The sequence below is a fragment of the Papio anubis genome, chromosome 9, assembly GCF_008728515.1.
Source record: "Papio anubis isolate 15944 chromosome 9, Panubis1.0, whole genome shotgun sequence".
NCBI classification, from domain to species: domain Eukaryota; kingdom Metazoa; phylum Chordata; class Mammalia; order Primates; family Cercopithecidae; genus Papio; species Papio anubis.
In genome coordinates this window covers 34,740,654-34,762,910 of record NC_044984.1, presented here as the reverse complement: position 1 = coordinate 34,762,910, position 22,257 = coordinate 34,740,654, and the positions used below count along the sequence as shown (strand labels likewise).

General features: G+C 36.0%; 1 protein-coding gene and 1 pseudogene across 1 annotated transcript in view; both read left to right on the top strand.

The window, feature by feature from the left end:
* SLC2A13 (solute carrier family 2 member 13) overlaps positions 1–22,257 on the top strand; it is a 351,023-nt gene that overhangs the window by 26,792 nt on the left and 301,974 nt on the right. The window lies entirely within an intron of this gene.
* Positions 11,750–14,770, top strand: LOC108580949 (annotated as a pseudogene).

The window sequence follows — 22,257 nt, the reverse complement described above, 5'->3', positions numbered from 1 at the left end:
CCTATACTAAGAATGCAAAAAATTAGCTGGGTGTGATGGTGTGCAGCTGTATTCCCAGCTACTTGGGAGGCTGAAGCATGAGAATCACTTGAACCTGGGAGGTGGAGGTTGTAGTGAGCCGAGATTGTATCACTGCACTCCAGCTGGGTGACACAGAGTGAGACTCCATCTCAAAAAAATAAAAAGGACAAAGAAGGGCATTGCATAGTGATAAATGGTTCAACTAAATAAGAAGACTTAACTATGATAAATATATATGCACCCAACACTGGTGTGCTCAGATCAATAAAACAAGTTTCTAAGAGATCTATGAAGAGACTTAGATAAACACACAATAATAATGGGAGACTTCAACATGTCACCGACAGTGTTAGATCATCAAGGCAGGAATGAGTCAGTTACTTGGGACCTAAACTTGACACTTAACCACATGGATTTAACAGACATCTACATGATATGCCACCCAACAACAACAAAATATACATCATTCTTACCTGCACATGGCACATACTCTATGATTGACCACACATTTGACCATAAAGCAATTCTCAATAAATTAAAAACAAACACAAAATCCTACCAACCAGACTTTCAGACCTCAGTGCAATAAAAATAGAAATCAATACCAAGAAGATCTCTCCAAACTGTACAGTTACTTGGAGATTAACCTGTCCCTGAATGACTTTTGTGTAGAGTGAAATTAAGGTACAAATCAGTAAGTTATTTGAGATTAATGGAGACAGATGCAACTCACCTGAATCTTCGGGATGCAGCTAAAGCAGTGGTAAGAGGAAAGTTTATAGTGCTAAATGCTTACATCAAATTAGAACTCAGATTAACAACCCAGCATCACACCTAGAGGAACCAGGAAAACAAGAGTGAGCCACCCAAAAGCTAGAAAAAGAAAATAAATAACAAAAATCTGAGCTGAACTGAACAAAAATGACGGATGAAAATTCATATAAAAGATTGACGAAATCTAAAGTTGGTTCTTTGAAAGAATATATAAGATTGAGAGATCATTAGCTAGACTAATAAAGAAAAAAGATCCTAATAAACACAGTTAGAGATGGCAAAGATGACATTACCACCAACCCCACAGAAATACAAAAAACAAAACCCTCAGAGACTGTTATGAAAACCTCTATGAATGTAAAAGGGTGCACCTCACTGGAAAACAGTTTGGTAATTGTTCACAAGGTTAAATGGAGATTACCGTATGACCCAGCAATTCCACCCCTAGGTATACACAAGAGAAATGAAAATAAACATCCACACAGACATTTTACACATATGTTCATAGCAGCATTATTCATACTAGACGAAAACAAAGCAACCCAAACACCCACCAGCTGGCGAATGGATAAATACAATATAAAATGTGGCATATCTGTAGAGTGGAATAGTAGAGCAACAAAAAGGAATGATGTGCTGACACATGCTTCCACATGGAGGAGCTTGGAAAACACGATGCTCAGTGAAAGAAGCCAGTCATGGGACCGCATATTGTATGAGTCCATTTATATGAAAGATCCAGAATTGGTGAATCCGTAGAGACAGAAAGGAGATGAGTGTCTGCCAGGTGCTGGGAGAGATGGGCAAGTCGTGGGTCATTAAGGACTTGTGGGTTTGGAGTGACGAAAATTTGACTGTAATGATTGTTGCACAACTCTGAATATAGTAAAAGCCACTGAACTGTACATTGTGAATGGGTGAATTATACAGTATATGAGCTATATCTCAATAAAGCTGTTAATCTTTTGTTTAAAAAAAAAAACGCGGCTGGGCGCGGTGGCTCAAGCCTGTAATCCCAGCACTTTGGGAGGCCGAGACGGGCGGATCACGAGGTCAGGAGATCGAGACCATCCTGGCTAACACGGTGAAACCCCGACTCTACTAAAAATACAAAAAACTAGCCGGGCGAGGTGGCGGGCGCCTGTAGTCCCAGCTACTCGGGAGGCTGAGGCAGGAGAATGGCGTAAACCCAGGAGGCGGAGCTTGCAGTGAGCTGAGATCCGGCCACCACACTCCAGCCCGGGCGACACAGCAAGGCTCCATCTCAAAAAACAAAACAAAACAAAACAAAACAAAAAACCTCTATGCACACCAACTAGAAAACATAGAGAAAATAGATAAATTCCTGGAAATGTAAAACTTCCCAAGATTGAACCAGGAAGAAATGGAATACTTGAACAGATCAATAATGAGCTCTGAAATTGAATCAGTAATTAAAAACCTACCAACCAGTAAAAGCCCTGGACCAGAGGGATTTACAGCTGAATTTTATCAGCTGTATAAAGAAAAGCTGGTACCAATCCTATTGGAACTTTTAGAAAATATTGAGTAAGAGGGACTCCTTTCTGAGTCATTATATGAGGCCAGATCATTCTAATGCCAAAACATGGCAGACAATAAAAGATGAAAACTTCAGGCTAATATCCCTGATGAACATAGACACAAAAATCCTTAACAAAACACTAGCAAATTGAATCAAGCAGCACACTGAAAAGCTAATCCACCACAATCAAATAGGCTTTATTCCTTGGATGCAAGGTTGATTCAACATAAGGAAATCTATGTGATTTATCACATGAACAAAACTGAAAAACACATGATGGTCTCAATAGAGACAGAAAAGGCTTTCAACAAAATTCAACATTCCTTCATGTAAAAAACCCTCAACAAACTAGGCATTGAAGGAATAAACCTCAAAATAATAAGATCCATTTATGACAGACCCACAGCCAACATTATAACAAATGGGCAAAACCTGGAATCATTTTCCTTGAGAACCAGAACAAGACAAGGATGCCCAATCTCACCACTCCTATTCAGCATAGTACTGGATGTCCTAGCCAGAGCAATCATGTAAGAGAAAGAAGTAAAAGTCATCCAAATAGGAAGAGAGGAAGTCAAACCATATCTATATGCAGATGATATAATTCTATATCTAGAAAACCCCATACTCTCCCCAGAGGCTTCTAGAATTGATAAACAACTTCAGTGAAGTTTTAGGATACAAAGTCAATGTACAAGTATCAGTAGCATTTCTGTACATCAATAACGTTGAAGCTGAGAGCCAAATCAAGAATGCAATCCCATTCACAAAAAGCCACAAAAATAATAAAATACCTAGGAATACAGCTATACAGGGAAGTGAAATATCTGTGCAATGAGAATTACCACACACTGCTAAAGGAAGTTGAGGAGAACACAAACAAATGGAAAAACATTCCATGTTCATAGATAGGAAAAATTAATATTGTTTAAATGGCCATACTCTCCAATTCAGTTTACAGATTCAGTGCTGTTTCTATCAAATTACCTACATCATTTTTCAAAGAATTAGAAAAAACTATTCTAAAATTCATATGCAACCAAAAAAGAGACTGCACAGCCAAAACGATCCTAAGCTAAAAGAACAAAGCCAGAGGCATCACCCTACCAACTTCAAACTATACTACATGGCTACAGTAACCAAAACAGCATGATACTGGTACAGAGACAGACATATAGAATCGTGGAACAGGTTAGAGAATCCAGAAATAAAGCTGCACAGTGACAACCATCAGATCTTTGACAAAGCTGACAATAACAAGCAATGGAGAAAGGATTCCCTATTTAATAAATGGTGTTTGAAGAGCTGGTTAGCCATATACAGAAGTTTGCAATTGGACCCCTTCCTTTCTTCACATACAAAAATCCACTCAAGATGGAATAAAGACTTAAACATAAAACCTAAAACTATAAAAAGCCTAGAAAGAAGCCTAGGAAATACCATTCTAGACACAGGCCTTGGCAAAGATTCCATGATGAAGACTCCAAAAGCAATTGCAACAAAAACAAAAATTGGGAAATGGGATCTAGTTAAACTAAAGAGCTTCTGCATAGCACAAGAAACTACTGTGAGTAAACAGACAACCTTCAAAATGGGAGAAAATATTTGCAAACTGTGTCCAACAAAGGTCTAATATCCAGAATCTGTAAGGAACTTAAATCAACAAGCGAAATAACAAACAGCCCCAGTAAAATATGAGCAAAGGACATGAACAGACAGTTTTCAGAAGACACACACAGCCAACAAGAATATGAAAAAATGTTCAGCATCACTAATCATTAAAGAAATGCAATCAAAACCATGATGAGATAGCATCTCACACCAGTCAGAATGTTTTTTGTTTTTGACTTTTCAATAATTGCCAAGCCAACAACAACAATAACAAAAACAGATGCTGGAGAGGCTGTGGAGAAAAGGAAACACATACAGTGCTGGTGGTAACATAAAGTAGTTCAACCACTGTGGAAAGCATTGTGGTGATTTCTCAAAGAATGTAAAACAGAACTGCCTTTCAATCCAGCAAGCCCCTTACTGGGTATATACCCAAAGAAATATAAATCGTTCTACCACAAAGACACATGCAAACATATGTTCATCACAGCACTATTCACAATAGCAAAGACATAGAATCAACCTAGATATTCATCAATGGTGGACTGGATAAAGAAAATGTACATATACACCATGGAATACTACACAGCTATAAAAAAAAATCAGATCGTGTCCTTTGCAGCAACATGGATGCCGCTAGTAACATCCTATGTGAATTAATGCAGGAACCGAAAATCAGATACTTCATGTTCTCACTTATAAGTAAGAGATAAACATTTGAGTACTCATGGACACAAAGAGGAACAGTAGACACTGGGGCTTATTTCGGGGTGGAGGTTGGGAAGAGGGTGAGGATCAAAAAACTATCCAGTACTCTGCTCTCTACCTGGGAGAGGAAATAATTTGTATACCATACTCTAGTGACATGCAGTTTACCCATGTAACAAACCTGCACTTTTAAGAAAACATTTTTAACAGGACCCAATACAAACATAATATCTAACATGTTCAGAATATAATGCAAAGGCGCTTAACATATAGAGAATCAGGGAAATCTGACAAGTTGCTAAGGGAAAAGACAACAAATGCTGGCTACAAGATGACCCAGATGGTGGATTTATCACACAGAAACTTTAAATTGGCTTTGGTAACTGTGATCCAAGAGATAAAGGTGAAAACACTTGCAATGAATGGAAAGATAGAAGTTCTCAACAGAAAAACACGTACTTTAATAAAGGACTCAAGTGGAAAATGGATCGATTTAATAGCAGAGAGAGATGAAAAAAGTGAGTGAACTTAAGATAGATCAATAGAAATAATTCAAACAATATAAATTACCTAAAATAAGAGGGAAAATGGAAAAAAATGAACCAACCCTTAGGGACTTGTAGGACAATATTTGAATTTCTAACATTTGTGTCAGCATAATGCCAGAAGAGGAAAAACAAATATCTGAAGAAAAAATATTTGCAGATATAAGGCCTAAAAACTCTCCAAACTTGGTGAAAGACGTAAACTTACAGATTCAAGAAACTCAGCAAACTTCGAATGGTATTATTTCAAAGAAAGCCATACCCAGATAATATTATAATCAAATTGCTGATAATGAAATGGTTGGGCATATCAGGAGCTTGTAGTCACCAGTCTGCTCTAACAGGTGAAAAATGGGACAAACGGAAAAATCAGCAGTTCTTCCTGGACCTAAAGAGAAAGGAGGTCATAGGTCAAACCACTGCCCCCCAAAATGGAGAGACAGGTGGATACAGCTAACCATAATTTACTTGAGTGGTAACCAATTAACAAAGTCTTCCATGGGAAACATTGCTTGTGTAGGAAAACCTGCATTATATTTGACAAATTGCTGGAGATTCACATTGGACAAGTCTTAGATTTATTTAAAAAACTCCAGGAGGACCTAGTCAGCACAAGGGAGTGAAGAGGTCTTCCACTCTTACCACCTCTTTCTGCTCTACCAGGTTTTCACAGTGAATATTTGAGAAAAATTCCCTTTGCTTCTGGCACAAGGAAGGGAAAAGGAGCCATTTTGAAGTATGCCAGAGTACTCTGTTTTTGTTTTGTTTTTAAATGAGGTGTGCTTCAGAAAAAATTAGTTAAAACACAGTATAAGTGGCCTGGAGTAAGCAAAACACCCAATTCTAGTTCTCTCTAGCCTTTTATTTGAGAAAAGGGGAATATTAAACTCCTGTACCCTCTAGCCATTCTGTTCCAACAAAGAGAGAAGAGAACTGAGCAACACTTGTGAAGTTCACAGTCCAGAGGCACAGCCTCACTAAAGATTGGGACCTAATCGTAACACTGTAGACCTTCCCCTCCCCCTAAACCTTACCGCTTTATTACTGACAATGTATTTATATCCTTTAACCAGTGTGCCATGTCTGGCTATCAAGAAAAAAGTGAGAAGATACAGTAAAAAGGGGGAAAAATGGGCTGAAAGAAGAGACAGAGCAAATATCAGAATCAAACTCAGATATGTCAGGGGTTCTGGAATCATTACATTGGGAACTGAAAACAACTATGAATAATAAGCTAAGGGCTCTAATGGATAAAATAGCTTGCAAGGACAGATGGGTAATGTAAGCAGAGAGATGATAATTCTAAGAATCCAGTAAAAAAACACTACACCAGAAATGAAGAATATGGGGCTGGGTGCAGCAGTTCATCCCTGTAATCCCAGTGCTATGAGAGGCTGAGGCGGGAGGATCACTTGGGGCCAGGAGTTTGAGACCATCCTGGGCAACATACCAAGACTGCATCTCTACAGAATTTTTAAAAAAATAGTTGGACATAGGTGGTGCATGCCTATAGTCCCATCTTCTTGGGAGGCTGAGGTGGGAAGATCCCTTGAGCTCAGGATTTGGAGTCTGCTGTGAGCTCTGACCACACCCCTGTCCTCCAGCCTAGGTGACAGAGCAAGACTCTGACTCAAAAAAAAAAAAAAAAAAAAAAAAAATGTGTTTGATGGGCTTTAATAGACTGGACATGACTGAAGAAACAATGTCCAAGCTTGAGGATGTTTTTAAAAGAATCCTTCAAAACTGAAAAGCAAAGTGAAAAAATACTGGGGTAAACAAATCATAACAGAATATCAGAACCGTGGGGGCAACTACAAAAGGTGTAACATACATATAAAAGAAATACCAGGAAGAGAGAAAGGAAAAGATGAAATATTTGAAGCAATGATGACTGAGCATTTCCCAGCCAAACCACAGATCCCGCAAGTTCCTAGTTGAGAAAGCAGAATAAATGGCAGAATAGCTATGTGAAGGCATGCCATTTTTAAACTACAGAAAAATCAAAGGTAAAAATCTTTGAAAGAAGCCAGAGGGAAAAGAAAACACCTCATCTATAGAAGAGCAAAGATAAGAATACCTTTTTCTTAGGGACAGTGCTAGCAAGAAGAGAGTGGAGTGAAACATTTAAAGTGTTGAGAGAATGAAGCCCTACCAATCTAGGATTTTGTACCCTGTTAAATTTTTCCTTCAAAAGAGAAGGATAAATAGAAATTTGCTCAAACAAAGGAAATTTGTTGCCAGTAGACTTGCCATGCAAGAAATGTAAAAAATGGTATAAGTCAGAAACTCAGGTCTACATAAGAAAACATTGGAGAGAAATAAATGAAGGTAAACTAAAACTTTCATTTTTTAATTAATCATTGATCTGAGACAAGTTTATTGAAAATAGTAGCATTAATGCCTTTGATTGTGTGCTTGTCTATATATATACTTGTTTATACTTAAGCAAATATATACATGGTTTTTTAATGGTTTGTTTCACCCTAGTATTTTTTCTCCTTGCTTTTCGGTTTTGGAGGTTTCTGTTAAATAAATATATCCTCAAGCTCAGAGATTCTTTCTGGTGTGTACATGTGCTTGTGTGTGCATGTGTGTGTGTATGTATATGCTTATTTATATGTGAAATGCATGACAAATTATACAAGGGATGGAAGGAAGGAATTAGCATTATTTTGCTATTATAAAGTATTCATACTACTCATGAAATGATCTAGTGGCACTTGAAAGTGGACCTGAATTAGTTGTAAATGTATATTGCAAACTCTAGGGCTAGCACAAAGAAAAAGTAATGAAAGGAGTATAACCGATGTGGTAAGAAAGGAGAGAAGACAGAATCGTGTAAAATGCTCAACTAAATCCACACAAGGCAGAAAAGGGTGGATGACAAAAATAAGAACAAAGAAGTAGAAAACAATAAATATGGTAGACTTTGATCTAATTCTCAGTAATCACTTCGAAGGTCAATGGTCTAAATGTACCAATTAAAGGCAGATTGTGGGAGTGCCTAAAAAAACAAGACCCAACTTTACTGCTGTCTACATGAAACTCTTTAAATATAAATACATATAGATTAAAAGCATGGGAAAGATATGCCATGCTAACATTAATTGAAAGAAAATGGGATTAGCTATATAAATTTCATACAGCAGATTTCACAGCAAGTAAAGTTATCAGGGATAAAGAGACGTGTGTTCTATAATGGTAAAAGTGTTAGTTCTCCAATTTACCTTATGTGCCTAATAAGAGTGACCAAATTCTCAATGCAAATACTGGTAGAACTGTGAGGGAAAAATAGATGAATCACTATTATAGTTGGAGACTTGATTAGCCCTCTATTAGAAATGGCCAGATTTAGCAGGCAAAAAATCAGTAAAGACATTGTTGAACTCAACACCACCATTACTCAACTGAGTATAATTGACATCTGTAGACTACTTCATCCAACAACAGAATACACATTCTTCCCTAGCTCAGATAGAACATAGAACATAGAACACATTCTGAACCATGAAACCTTAACAATTTAAAAAGAATACAATCATATAATAACTGTCCTTAGACCAGAATGGAATTAAACAAAATCAACAGCAGAAGGATAGCTGGATAATTCCAAAATACTTGCAGGTTAAACAACACGCTTCTAAATAACATGAGTCAAAAAATCTCAACAGAAATAGCAAAAAATTTTGAGCTAAATGAAAGTGAAAAATGAAAATTTGTGTGATTTACTGAAAGCAGTGCTTTTACATTTATGGTATTTGATATATTTAGTAATAGAAGGAGAAAGTGCTAGAGTCAGTCTTCTAGACTTTTACCTTAGGAGACAAGAAAAGGGGGAATTAAATCCAAGGTAGGCAGAAGATAAGAAATAGTAAATATTGGAGTAGAAATGAAATTGGAAGCAGGAAATTGATAGAGGAAATCTACAAAACAACTGGTTATTTGAAAAGGTAAAGTAAGCAGAGCTTTAGCCAGGCTTAAAAAAAAAAAGAGACCATGTAAATTATGAATATCAGATATGAAAGAGGTGATAGCACTACAGATTCCATGGACATTAAAAATGACAAAGGAATACTATGAATAACTCTGTCCCTACAAGTTTGATAAGCTAGATGAAATGGACTAATTCCCTGAAAGATACAATATACCAAAATTCACTCAAAAAGAAATAGACAATCTGACTAACTCTATATTTATTGAGGAAATAGAATTAATAATTAACCTTCCAAAACTAAAAGCAACAGGCTCAGATGGGTTTACAAGTAAATTCTACCAAAGATTTAAGAGAGAAACTGTACCAGTTGTTTAGAATTTCCTTCAGAAGATGGAGGCAGAGGGAATATTTTCTAACTCATTTTATGAAGCCAGTGTTAATATCAAAACCAGACAAATGCTTTACAAAAAAACATAGACCAGTATCTCTCATCTCTCAGTGTATGTAGAAATCATCAACAAAATATTATAAAATTGAATTCCAGTTCTGTGAAGAAACTCATTGGTAGTTTGATGGGGATGGCATTGAATCTATAAATTACCTTGGGCAGTATGGCCATTTTCACGATATTGATTCTTCCTATCCATGAGCATGGTATGTTCTTCCATTTGTTTGTGTCCTCTTTTATTTCACTGAGCAGTGGTTTGTAGTTCTCCTTGAAGAGGTCCTTTACATCCCTTGTCAGTTGGATTCCTAGGTATTTTATTCTCTTTGAAGCAATTGTGAATGGAAGTTCATTCCTGATTTGGCTCTCTGTTTGTCTGTTACTGGTGTATAAGAATGCTTGTGATTTTTGCACATTTATTTTGTATCCTGAGACTTTGCTGAAGTTTCTTATCAGCTTAAGGAGATTTTGGGCTGAGACAATGGGGTTTTCTAAATATACAATCACGTCATCTGCAAACAAGGACAATTTGACTTCTTCTTTTCCTAACTGAATACCCTTGATTTCTTTCTCTTGCCTGATTGCCCTAGCCAGAACTTCCAACACTATGTTGAATAGGAGTGGTGAGAGAGGGCATCCCTGTCTTGTGCCAGTTTTCAAAGGGAATTTTTCCAGTTTTTGCCCATTCAGTATGATATTGGCTGTGGGTTTGTCCATATGGAACCAAAAAAGAGCCCGCATTGCCAAGACAATCCTAAGTCAAAAGAACAAAGCGGGAGGCATCACGCTACCTGACTTCAAACTATACTACAAGGCTACAGTAACCAAAACAGCATGGTACTGGTACCAAAACAGAGATATAGACCAATGGAACAGAACAGAGTCCTCAGAAATAATACCACACGTCTACAGCCATCTGATCTTTGACAAGCCTGAGAAAAACAAGAAATGGGGAAAGGATTCCCTATTTAGTAAATGGTGCTGGGAAAATTGGCTAGCCATAAGTAGAAAGCTGAAACTGGATCTTTTCCTTACTCCTTATACGAAAATTAATTCAAGATGGATTAGAGACTTAAATGTTTGACCTAATACCATAAAAACCCTAGAAGAAAACCTAGGTAATACCATTCAGGACATAGGCATGGGCAAGGACTTCATGTCTAAAACACCAAAAGCAATGGCAATAAAAGCCAAAATTGACAAATGGGATCTAATTAAACTAAAGAGCTTCTGCACAGCAAAAGAAACTACCATCAGAGTGAACAGGCAACCTACAGAATGGGAGAAAATTTTTGCAATCTACTCATCTGACAAAGACCTAAATCCAGAACCTACAAAGAACTCCAACAAATTTACAAGAAAAAAACAAACAACCCCATCAAAAAGTGGGCAAAGGATATGAACAGACATTTCTCAAAAGAAGACATACATACAGCCAACAGACACATGAAAAAATGCTCATCATCACTGGCCATCAGAGAAAGGCAAATCAAAACCACAATGAGATACCATCTCACACCAGTTAGAATGGCAATCATTAAAAAGTCAGGAAACAACAGGTGCTAGAGAGGATGTGGAGAAATAGGAACACTTTTACACTGTTGGTGGGATTGTAAACTAGTTCAACCATTATGGAAAACAGTATGGTGATTCCTCAAGGATCTAGAACTAGAAGTACCATATGACCCAGCCATCCCATTACTGGGTATATACCCAAAGGATTATAAACCATGCTGCTCTAAAGACACATGCACACGTATGTTTATTGTGGCACTATTCACCATAGCAAAGACTTGGAATCAACCCAAATGTCCATCAGTGACAGACTGAATTAAGAAAATGTGGCACATATACACCATGGAATACTATGCAGCCATACAAAAGGATGAGTTTGTGTCCTTTGTAGGGACATGGATGCAGCTGGAAACCATCATTCTCAGCAAACTGTCACAAGAGCAGAAAACCAAACACCACATGTTCTCATTCATAGGTGGGAACTGAACAATGAGATCACTTGGACTCGGGAAGGGGAGCATCATACACTGGGGCTTATCATGGGGAGGGGGCGGGGGGAGGGATTGCATTGGGAGTTATACCTGATGTAAATGACGAGTTGATGGGTGCTGACGAGTTGATGGGTGCAGCACACCAACATGGCACAAGTATACATGTGTAACAAACCTGCACATTATGCACATGTACCCTAGAACTTAAAGTATAATAATAAAATAAAATAAAATAAAATTGAATTCAACACTACACAAAAAGACTTATATACCATTATCAAGTGAGATTTGTCTCAAGTATGCAAGACTGATTCAGCTTTTTAAAATTGATATTATTCATCACATCAGCAGACTAAATAATCACATCATATCAATAGAAGTTTGCGACCAGCCTGGGCAACAGAGCAATACTCTATCTCTTAAAAAATAATAGTAAAATAAAAAGAATGACTAAAAAGTGACAGTAATCAAGACAGTGTGGTGAAAGAATGGACATGTGTAGATCAGTGAGGCAGCCCAAGGTGGACTTTGTAAGATGCTTAGCAGCATTTCTGGCCTGTATCCACTAAGTGCCAGTAGCAAAACTCCTTCTGTTCGTTGTAACTAGCAAATGTGTCCAGTAGGTGCCAGTTGTCGCTAGGTAAGAGGATTCAGCGGGCCGTATCTGAGAACCACTGCCCTTATCCACACCTTGAAATCCCTGCATATAACCAATTGGGTCGTCTGTTCCTTTATGTAAATATAGGCTGATGTTTGTCCTGCTTATTTCCGAAGATGACCCTAGGCATCAAATGAGATAATGACTTGGAAGTGCTTTGACAAAAATGCCAAACAGATTTTATTATTTTATGTGGTTAGGAATAAGAAAATGCTGCAATAAAAAAATTTGTAAAGGACATGCAGGGGTGAAGGGAAGTAACTAGGATGGTCACAACTGAAGAAAAGCATTTTGAATGAAGATTGAGAAGATTGATATTTAAGGGAAGATGTAAAATGGCTGTTCAAACAGGATCTTGTTGGATGGCATTACTTTGGTGTCACCCAAATCCAGGTTCTGGCCTTCCATTTTTCTGTTCTGTAAAGTTGGTTTTTTCCTTTTCAGTTCTTATTGAGTTGATTGGGGATAGAGCTGATTATTTCCATTAACCCAACCTAAAATAGACTTGAGAAAGGACCAGAATGCTTTTTGTAAAGTAAGAAGTACCAAGCAAATTGAAGTGCCCTGTTTAGCTGGTCAGTGTTTTGGGGTTTTTTGTTCTGTCTCTTCTTACAGAAGAAGGATCTGACATCTTTATGGAAGGTTGTTTGGTGAACTTGTAATCAGAACAAAGCAGTTGTTTGCATTCCTAGTACAGTGTAGTTGGTGACTGATAAATGTTCATGTTGTTTTGGTTTCTTTCCAATATATAGAGAAATCTACCAAATCAAGCAGAACCTTTCACTGGTTTGTCAGGGCACTCTTTACCCTGTCTCTGCCAGAGACACTTTAACAAGTCTTTGATTTTTTTTTTCCCTGACATATATTTTATACGGACTAACTGGCCTTCTAATAATACTGTTTGTCAAACTAATAATAAATGACAAATTAGGTTATATCATATTCCCTTTATGCCTTTCTGAGGGAATATTCTTACTGCATTCACAGGATAACTTTGGTGTTTGGAAACCTCCATTCAGGAATTTGTTTATAAACTACCTCTCAAGGAAAGGAAGCGTGGTGATAGTAGTGTTTTTGTAACAATGACAAATAGCTCTCTTAAACTGATTGTATATAAGAAATAATGAGCAGCAAAAAGGGGTGCACAGTATTGATGTGAAACCTGTTGATTAAATCCAGAATTGAAGAAATCAGCAAGTAAGTAATGTAGAACTGATGCCTTGTCTGATAAAAAAGGTTATGTGCCAAATAATTAGATTTTAAAACATGAGATATTTGTTAGATGAATAATAATAATAACAACACTATTGAGGGAAACCGCTTCCTATAGAAACTAGGCACCCTTCTGTCCTTTTTTTTCCAACCACAGCCCTAATTAATTCATATATTCTGCATTTCCATGGTAGCAAGATAGCATCTGTAGATGCTGGTAATTTAGCAGTTGCTAATGGATTATAATAAAAGGTACTATTACAGAAATGTCAGCTGTTATCCTGGAGACCATAGTTCAGGAGACTTTTCTTTTTTCTCTGACTTAATTTATTTATATTTCTTGACATATTTAAGGTGCATGTAGTTTTCACCCAATTTTTTTTATTGAATGGATGCAAAAGAGAGATAAATTTGTTTCTAAATACCACTAAAAGGATTGTTTGGAAGCATTTAATGAATAAGTATAATGTGTAATTGCATTCGTTAAGCCATGTATGTTTTCTTAACAAGAAGACCCTATGGTCAGCTCTTGATTGTTCAGGTGCTGTCTAGCTCTTTCTTTGTGACTTGTTTTTGGGCCATATTCCTGCTGTTTTTACCTCTTATCAGTGAATGGATGAGAAAAAAACAAGAGAACTCAAGTTAGTTAGTTTGATATTTATCAGCTGTGTCTATGATAACATTTTTGTAGAGTACATTATTTTTAAATTTATGGAAAAATTTATAATTCTGAAGGTTAAATTTTCTGTGAAACAAAATATTTGTTCACCATGATAAGAATGAACAATTTGCTTTTCTCATTCCCTGGCCATCTTGGTGGCTGTTCATGGTTGGGGGCCATCTGGTACCTAAGCCAGGCAGATGATGGTGGCAAAAAAGATGGAAAAGTCACTGGAGTTGATCAACTCTAGGCTCCAACTTGTTATGAAAAGTGGAAAGTACATGCTGGGGTACAAGCAGATTCTGAAGATGATTAGATAGGAAAAAGCAAAATTGGTCATCCTCACTAACAAGTGCCCAGCTTTGAGGAACTCCCCAATAGAGTACTATACCATATTGGCCCAAACTGGTGTTCATCACTACAGTAGTAATAATACTGGATTGGGCATAGCATGTGGAAAATACTACGGACTGTGCAACACTGGCTATCATTGATCCAGGTTATTCTGGTATCTTTGGAAGCAGGCCAGAAGATACTGGTGAAAAGTAAACCATGCAAAATAATTTTTCTTTAGTAAAACTTGTCAGAGGTATATGCCTGTAATCCCAGCACTTTGGGATGCTGAGGTGGGAGGATCACTTGAGGCCAGTAGTTGGAGACCACCCTGGGCAACATAGTGAGACCCTGTCTCTATAAAAATAAAACAAAAAATAAATAGCTGGGCATAGTAGTGGTTGCCTGCTGCCCCAGCTACTCAGGAGGCTGAGGCAGGAGGATTTCTTGAGTCTAGGAGGTTGAGGCTGCAGTGAGCCAAGATTGCATCAGTGTGCACCAGCCTGGGTGACAGAGTGAGACCCTGTCTTCAACAAGAAAAAAAGAATAATCTATTTTCACCAGAAGCAACCTGTCTATGGGATTAAACAGTGAAGAAGAAAGAAGAGAAAAAGTAAATAGAAAAATTGGATTTTATGCTGAATATTCTTTGACTAATATAAAGTTTGGGGAGACAGAAGACACATGCAGTTGTATGTGCTTTAATATTTCTGTAGTCCTGAATAGATGTGTAATAAATTAGTAGTTTCTGCAGTCCTGAATAGATGTGTAATAGTAATACTAATTAGTATTAGTAGAATGATGAAAACAAAACTGAGTAGAAAGCTATATGTTTAGGGAGACGGCAGAATGGTATTAGAAATTAACACCAATTACATAGAATTAGCATGTCTGTATAAATAAAATGGTTTAAAAGGATTTGGAAACAATATTAACTATGTTTACTATGTTTAAATAATATACTCATTTTATTACTGAAGAGTAAAATTCTTTCAAATAAACATGGTTCTTAGATACAAAATACATTATCAACAACAGCAACAGCAACAAAGTGAGACCCCATCTCTACCAAAATAAAAAATTAAAAAATTAGCCAGGCGTGGTGGCGCGTGACTGTAGCTACTTGGGAGGCTGAGGTGGGAGGATCACTTGAGCCCAGTGGGTTCAAGGCTGCAGTGAGCTGTGATTGCACCACTGTACTCCAGCCTGAGCACAGCGGAAGACCCTATTGCTTAAAAATAAAGAAGAACTTATGTAGTAAACTAGCACTTATGCTTTCCTCATGCATCCTATACATTAGCTAACTGAATCCTGAAGCCTCTTGGTATCACCCCCGATTTACAGTTTTGTACACTGGGAACCAGATAAAAGTCATTTTCCCATGGTTACATATGAAGTGTAAGTGGCAAAGCTGCAACTCAAATATTGTTCATTATTGAAATTCAAACATGTTCTGTCTATATGACACATAACATATATGATTTACTTTGAGTTTATTTAAATTAATTTCCCTAAGAATTGTAAAACTAAGTCTTTAAGATTTATGAATCTCATAATTTGAGAAAAAAAGCTTTTTGTCAACTTTGAGATTTAGCTTTTGATAGTTACATGGCTCTGATATCTTATCATGAAGACTTCATTTTCCTTTCATTGACTTCATTTTAACTTGCAAGCTTAGTTCATGAAACTGCCTGACAAACCCAGAGCAATCTTCTGCCTCTTATGAACAAACTCATGAGTCTTTCTTATCCATAGGAGTACATTTACTGTAGTATGCATCATCATAATTATGTGTTTTTATTAATTGTACTTTTTTGTCTCCAGCTACATCACTCAGTTCCTTGTATTTTACATTTTATGTGTAGGCATGGCATTTTATTCTTGGTTGTGTTAAACATTTTCTGAATAAGTGATGGATTATTATTGCTTATTTATATCTTAATTCTACCTCTAGAACATAGTGGGACATCTTCTCCTAGTGAATATTTATTAGGTGGAGTCTGAAGGAGCTGATAGTCTTTAATGCTTTATCCCTTTCTTTAAAAGTACATGTTATTTCTCTGACCAGACATTGATGTACTACTCAGTTTTCCTTTAGGATAGAGATATTTTAAATAAGTAGAACTAGCAGGAATATGTGTGGGTTTGTTTTATGGCTAGCTTTGGGGCCATTTACTAAATGTTATACTCAATACAGTTTATTCTTTTGCTCATTGCATTATACATCATGAGATGCAGGCCTGAAGATTTCTGGGTCACCTCTTTGCCTGGAGAGAGTGGTAGGTTCCAGGGACTCCAAGTTAAATTTGTAAATATTTAATCTCAAACCTCTACATTTAGTTACTTCGATTAGGATGATCCGTTTAATATGTGTGTATTTTCTTAAGTTGTTTTGAATGTGTACGTTTTCTAAAGCTTTTTGAAGAGTGTGCCAAGTATAAATACTTTTAGAGGGACTGTTTAGCCACATAAACATGAATATTAGGATTAGACAGTCTTGCCATTTACTGACTGTGTGACCTTGGGTGTTTTGTCACGCTGGTTGTAAAATGGGGCTAACAATACCTATTTCAATGTGTTTTTGTGAGATTTTGAAATAAAACACGTTTGTAAAACCTTCCTCATGGTAGGGTATTTAAGAAATTATTGTTTAGCTCCTGAGTCATCTTATCTCCATTGTGGTTATGTTTTGTAATGAAGTATCACAATAGAATATTTGTATCCTCTGAAAATAGCTGGCCCTTTGGGTCACTTCAGGTTGTGATAGAGAAGTTATAAGGTATCCAAGCCATGTAGAACATTTATAGAGTCTTAGATGACAGCTAACAATTTTTGTTTGATTGTTTGTTTGAGACAGAGTCACTCTGTTGCCCAGGCTGGAGTACAGTGGTATGATAGCAGCCCACTGCAGCCTTGATCTCCTGGGCTCAAGTGATCCTCTTGCCTCAGCCTCCTGAGTAGCTAGGACTACAGGCATGCACTACCATGCCTAGCTAGTTTTATTTATTTATTTATTTATTTATTTTTGTAAAGATGAGGTTTCACTATGTTTCCCAGGCTAGTCTGGAACTCCTAAGCTCAGGCAATTCTCCTGCCTTGGCTTTCCGAAGTGTGGGGATTATAAGATAGTTGTGAGCCACCATGCCTGGCAACAATAGTTTATAAAAGGGCAGATTGTGCAGGGTGGCAGAGAGATTTGAGTAAGTTATTAACATAGCCAGAATAATCCATAATTATTGTGTTCTCTCAACAATTTATTTTCGTGTCGATATTCCTGTTCAGGTAGCCTCCTGTGGACTGGAGTTACCTTCATTTTGCTTTCTGGTCTCACTTAAATATTGCTGCTCTATCTTTGCATTTTTTAGTATCTAAAATTTAAGCTTTTCAAGATAAGTATAACTTTCTGGTATCAGTATATACAATATTTGCTGAATGAATTAGAAATAAAAAACTGGGATTATTTTACTGCATCACTTAATTTTAAGGATATCAATATTTAGTTTTTAAATGCTCCTTTTAATCAGTATTATTCCATTTTAAGAAAAAATAATTTTTCTTTGAAATGATCAATTTTTAGATTGGATTTTATTTGATAAGGTTTGATTTAATTAATTGACCATCAGTTACAGGTTTTTGAAGGATTTCTAGTAGTATAATAATGATTCACTGTGATTTTTGCTGTTGTTTCTTACCACTAACACTTAGTCTTTTGTGATAGCCTTGAACAGCATCCTTGATGGAAACAGTAACAAGTTTGATGAAATATTTTGCTCTATTTGTTATGGTGGCAAGTCAATCTACTGATCTTTTCCTATGAGCTGTAGCTTGCTTGTGGTAGATTCCAATTTTGGTAATTTTAAGAAGGCAGAAGAACACTGTGGGACACTTAAATGAAGTTTCCTTGATTTTAAAAAGAATTTCGTTGCACTGTGGGAGTCTGTTAGTCTCTTTCAGAGATTATTGTCATTTTTGTTCTTTCCTTCTTTTATCAGTAAGTAATGACTCCACATTAGGTATTTTTATTTACATTGAAATATATCAAAATAATGATTACTATTTATTTTTGAAACTTATATGTTAAAAAGTTAAGACCACTTTCTTGTGACAAGTGGATTAGGGATATATGTGTATGTATGTGTGAGTGTACATATTAATATATATGTATACACAGTACACATAATATAGTATATGTATTTTAGAGACAGGGCTGTCTCTCTGTCACCCAGGCTGAAGTACAGTGGTGCGATTATAGCTCACTGCAGCCTTGAACTTGTGGACTCAAGTGATCCTCCTGCCACAGCTGCCTGAGTAGCTGGGATCACAGGTGTGCACCACCATGCTTGGCTAATTTTAAAAAATGTTTTGTACAGACAGGTTCTTACTGTGTTGCCCAGGCGGATCTCAAACTCCTGACTTGAAGTGATCCTCTCACCTTGGCCTCTGAAACTGCTGGGATTATAGGCATGAGCCATCATACCATGCCTGGCCATATATTTTATATTTTAAATGATATTTATAATTGGTACTGAAGAATTCTCATTCAAAAATCACTGGAGAAAAATAATTCGAAGTTTGATATATTTTGTGTAAGAATGGATGTTTGATTTTTTAAAAGAGTAAAAAATAGTTAATGGGATTATAGTCAACATTTTTCTGGGGTAAGCTGAATAAAACATGAAGTCAAGTCTTTAACATATTTGGATTTGCACACCTTAATTAGCCCGTCCTCTATGACTTTCTTGTTGGAGTCATTATTCCAGTTATAAATAGCCCCGGCTTGGTCATCCAAATGAACGTGCATGGCTATTGTCATTTCATTGCTATGGCAATTTTGCAATTAGTGTGGTAGTTGCTGGCACACTTCTGGGCAAGGGTTTTGAATCACTGACTTGGAAGTGGAAGAATAAAACTGCTTTCACAGCTGCTGTGTGATTCTGAATAGAGACATAGCAGCTGCTTTTTTTTTTTTCTTCAGTTTTTTTTACTAATTTAGATGTAGGCATTATGCTTCAGTGAGTTGTTGCCAGGAATGTCTCCTTGTTCCCCTGTCTGTCAAAGGAAAACTAATGTGGATTTCAAGTAAATATTGGGGCATGTTGTTTGTGAAAGTTTGTGAAAGTTTCTTTTACTTCTTGTGAAAGAAAGTAGTCCTGTAACTGGTTTTTCTGTCTATCCTTTATCTTCAAAACGGAAATGTCACAAGTTGTGGAATAATCAGTAACTGACAAATAAACTTCACTGGGAGATTTTTAGTTACTGAAATGTATGGATTTGTCCCATTTCTAGGGATAAAATAAAAAGTTGATTGGAGGCATTAATGAAGGCGTATCTATATAAAATAAGCTGTAAAATAGGTACCAGAAAAATGGTATTTATAGAATCATTAATGAAGGGGTATCTATATAAAATAACTTGTAAAATAGATACTGGATGAATGGTATTTATAGAAGCATTAATGAAAGGGTAGCTATAAAAAACAACTTGTAAAATAGATACCAGAAAAATGGTATTTATAGTGGCTGGCCTGCTATTAACTTTTTTGGTCAATGTCACTTAAAATGTGAGTTATAATGGCTCCGTATTCTTCCATCACTAAGTTCTCATAAAGATAGATAAAGCAGAATAAGTAAATCAGTCTTTCAAAAGGAACACTTTTCTCTAAATTTAGAGCATAATTAATGTTAATGTCACTCTCGAATATTTTAGGAAAATTTTCTCCTACAACTTTAATTTGGATGTTTATACTAAACCCTTTAATTTTTTTTTTCTGATAGCTTAGTACTTTTATTTTAAACATGGAAACTCAGTGTAATTTTCATCTAGAAATATGGAAGCTTATACAATGCAGTAAAACTTAGTTTAGCCATTGATTTCTCTTCTGGAAGTACTCCTAAAATTTCTTAGAGTGTTGACGTTTTAAGTTACAAACGTCTTCTATTTTTTTCCGGATAGTCCGCAGATATATATGCTTTTTTTTCTGTTTTTCATTATCAGCAAATAATTAGTACTTCTTTACATCAGTATCCATGTTCACAAGTGATGGATCTTTTGAGGTTTTGAGATTTTTTTTCCCCTGAAGCTACAAAAATAAGAACATAATAAATTTAGTGTTTTTCATGAATAATAATCTTGATTTCTGCTCAGGGGACTACCCTCTACCATCAGCTAGGACAGATTAAATTGAAGATTGCAGGATTTCTGATTATAAAACCGTGGCCTCACAAGACCACCTATCTTATCTCTTAAAAACTTAAGAAGCTTAATTTTGGTATGTATTTTTTAACCCATCAATTTTTAACAGTTGACTTTTGTGTATAATAAGAAATAGGGGTTCAATGTTATTTTTTTACACATAGATACCCAGTTGTCTCACTACCATTTATGAAAAGGTCCATCTGTTCCCCCCGATCTCCAGTAGCTCTTCTGTTGTATATCAAGAACTGATGTGTGGGTGTGTCTCTTTCTGGGCTTTCTATTCTGTTCTAATGGTCTTTCTTTTTCTGTGTATACTGTGTTTATTATAGTAACATTATAGTAAATCTTGATATGGGGAAGGAGAAGTCCTCCTTTATTTTTCAAGAGTAGTGACTCATCTTGGCCCTTTGTCCTTCCAGCAAAGTATCAACTTTTAAATTTCCTTTTTTTTTTTTTTTTTTTGGATTGTTAAATTTGAAACCCCCCACAAATTTATTTGGGTTTTAATGTCAACTGTATTAAATCTGTATATCAATTTGGAAAGTATAGTCATCTTTTGATGTTCATGGGGGGTTGGGTTCAGCACCCCACTTGTGTGGACACCAAATTCTGTGGATGTTCAAGTCCCTTGTATAAAATGGTGTAGTATTGGCATATGTCCAACACCTGTGCTTCGTGTACCTTAAATCATCTCTAGATTACTTGTAGTACCTAATACAATGTAAATGATATGTACATAGTTGTTACACTGTATTTTTAAAACTCTGTATTATTTTTTATTATTGTGTATCTTCCCCAGAATGACCTTCTATGTTTCCAGTTAGTTTTTTGCCTCAGTGTTTATGTTGTATGGATTAATATGGCTATCTTCACTTTTGTTTAGACTTTTCTCTGTTCATGTTTTTTATCCTTTTGCTTTTAGTCTTGTTCCTGTCATTTTAAGTTATGTTTCCTGTACAAGACTAAAGTATAAATTTTAAGTCCAGGCTGATTGCTCTTCTTTTTACTTGGTACATTTGATTCATTTATACATATTAGATCTACCATTTTCTGTTGCCTTTTCTTTCCCAGCTTATTTATGCTTCTTTTTCTCTCTTTTTTGCCTTTTTGAATTGCCTTGCATGTGTGTATATATATATTTTTTCATACAATTTTTTTCTCAAGTAGTTTGGAAGTTATATTTGCATATATTTTTAGTAGTTGCACTGAAATTTTACTCATACATATTTAACATAAGAAAATCTGAAGTTACATAATATCTTTATCCTTATTCTGAATAATATATGCAACTTAAAGCACATTAACTTTCTTTAACCTTCTCCCAATTTTAGTTCTATTGTTGTCACGTCTTTTGATTCTCTTTTCTTGAGTTTGCATTTATACACCACAAGATACTGTTAATGACTTTAAAATTTATTTTCTACATTTTACCATTTTCTATGCTCTTGATTTCTTCCTGCATCTTTATTCTTGCACTATGCATTTGGGATCATTGTTTATCTAAAATACACTTTCAGAATTTCCTTATTTAGGGATTTTGCCCTTGTTCTTGAAAGATATTTTTTTCTGTTGGACTAGAAACATAAGTTGATTGTGCAATGAAGATACTAT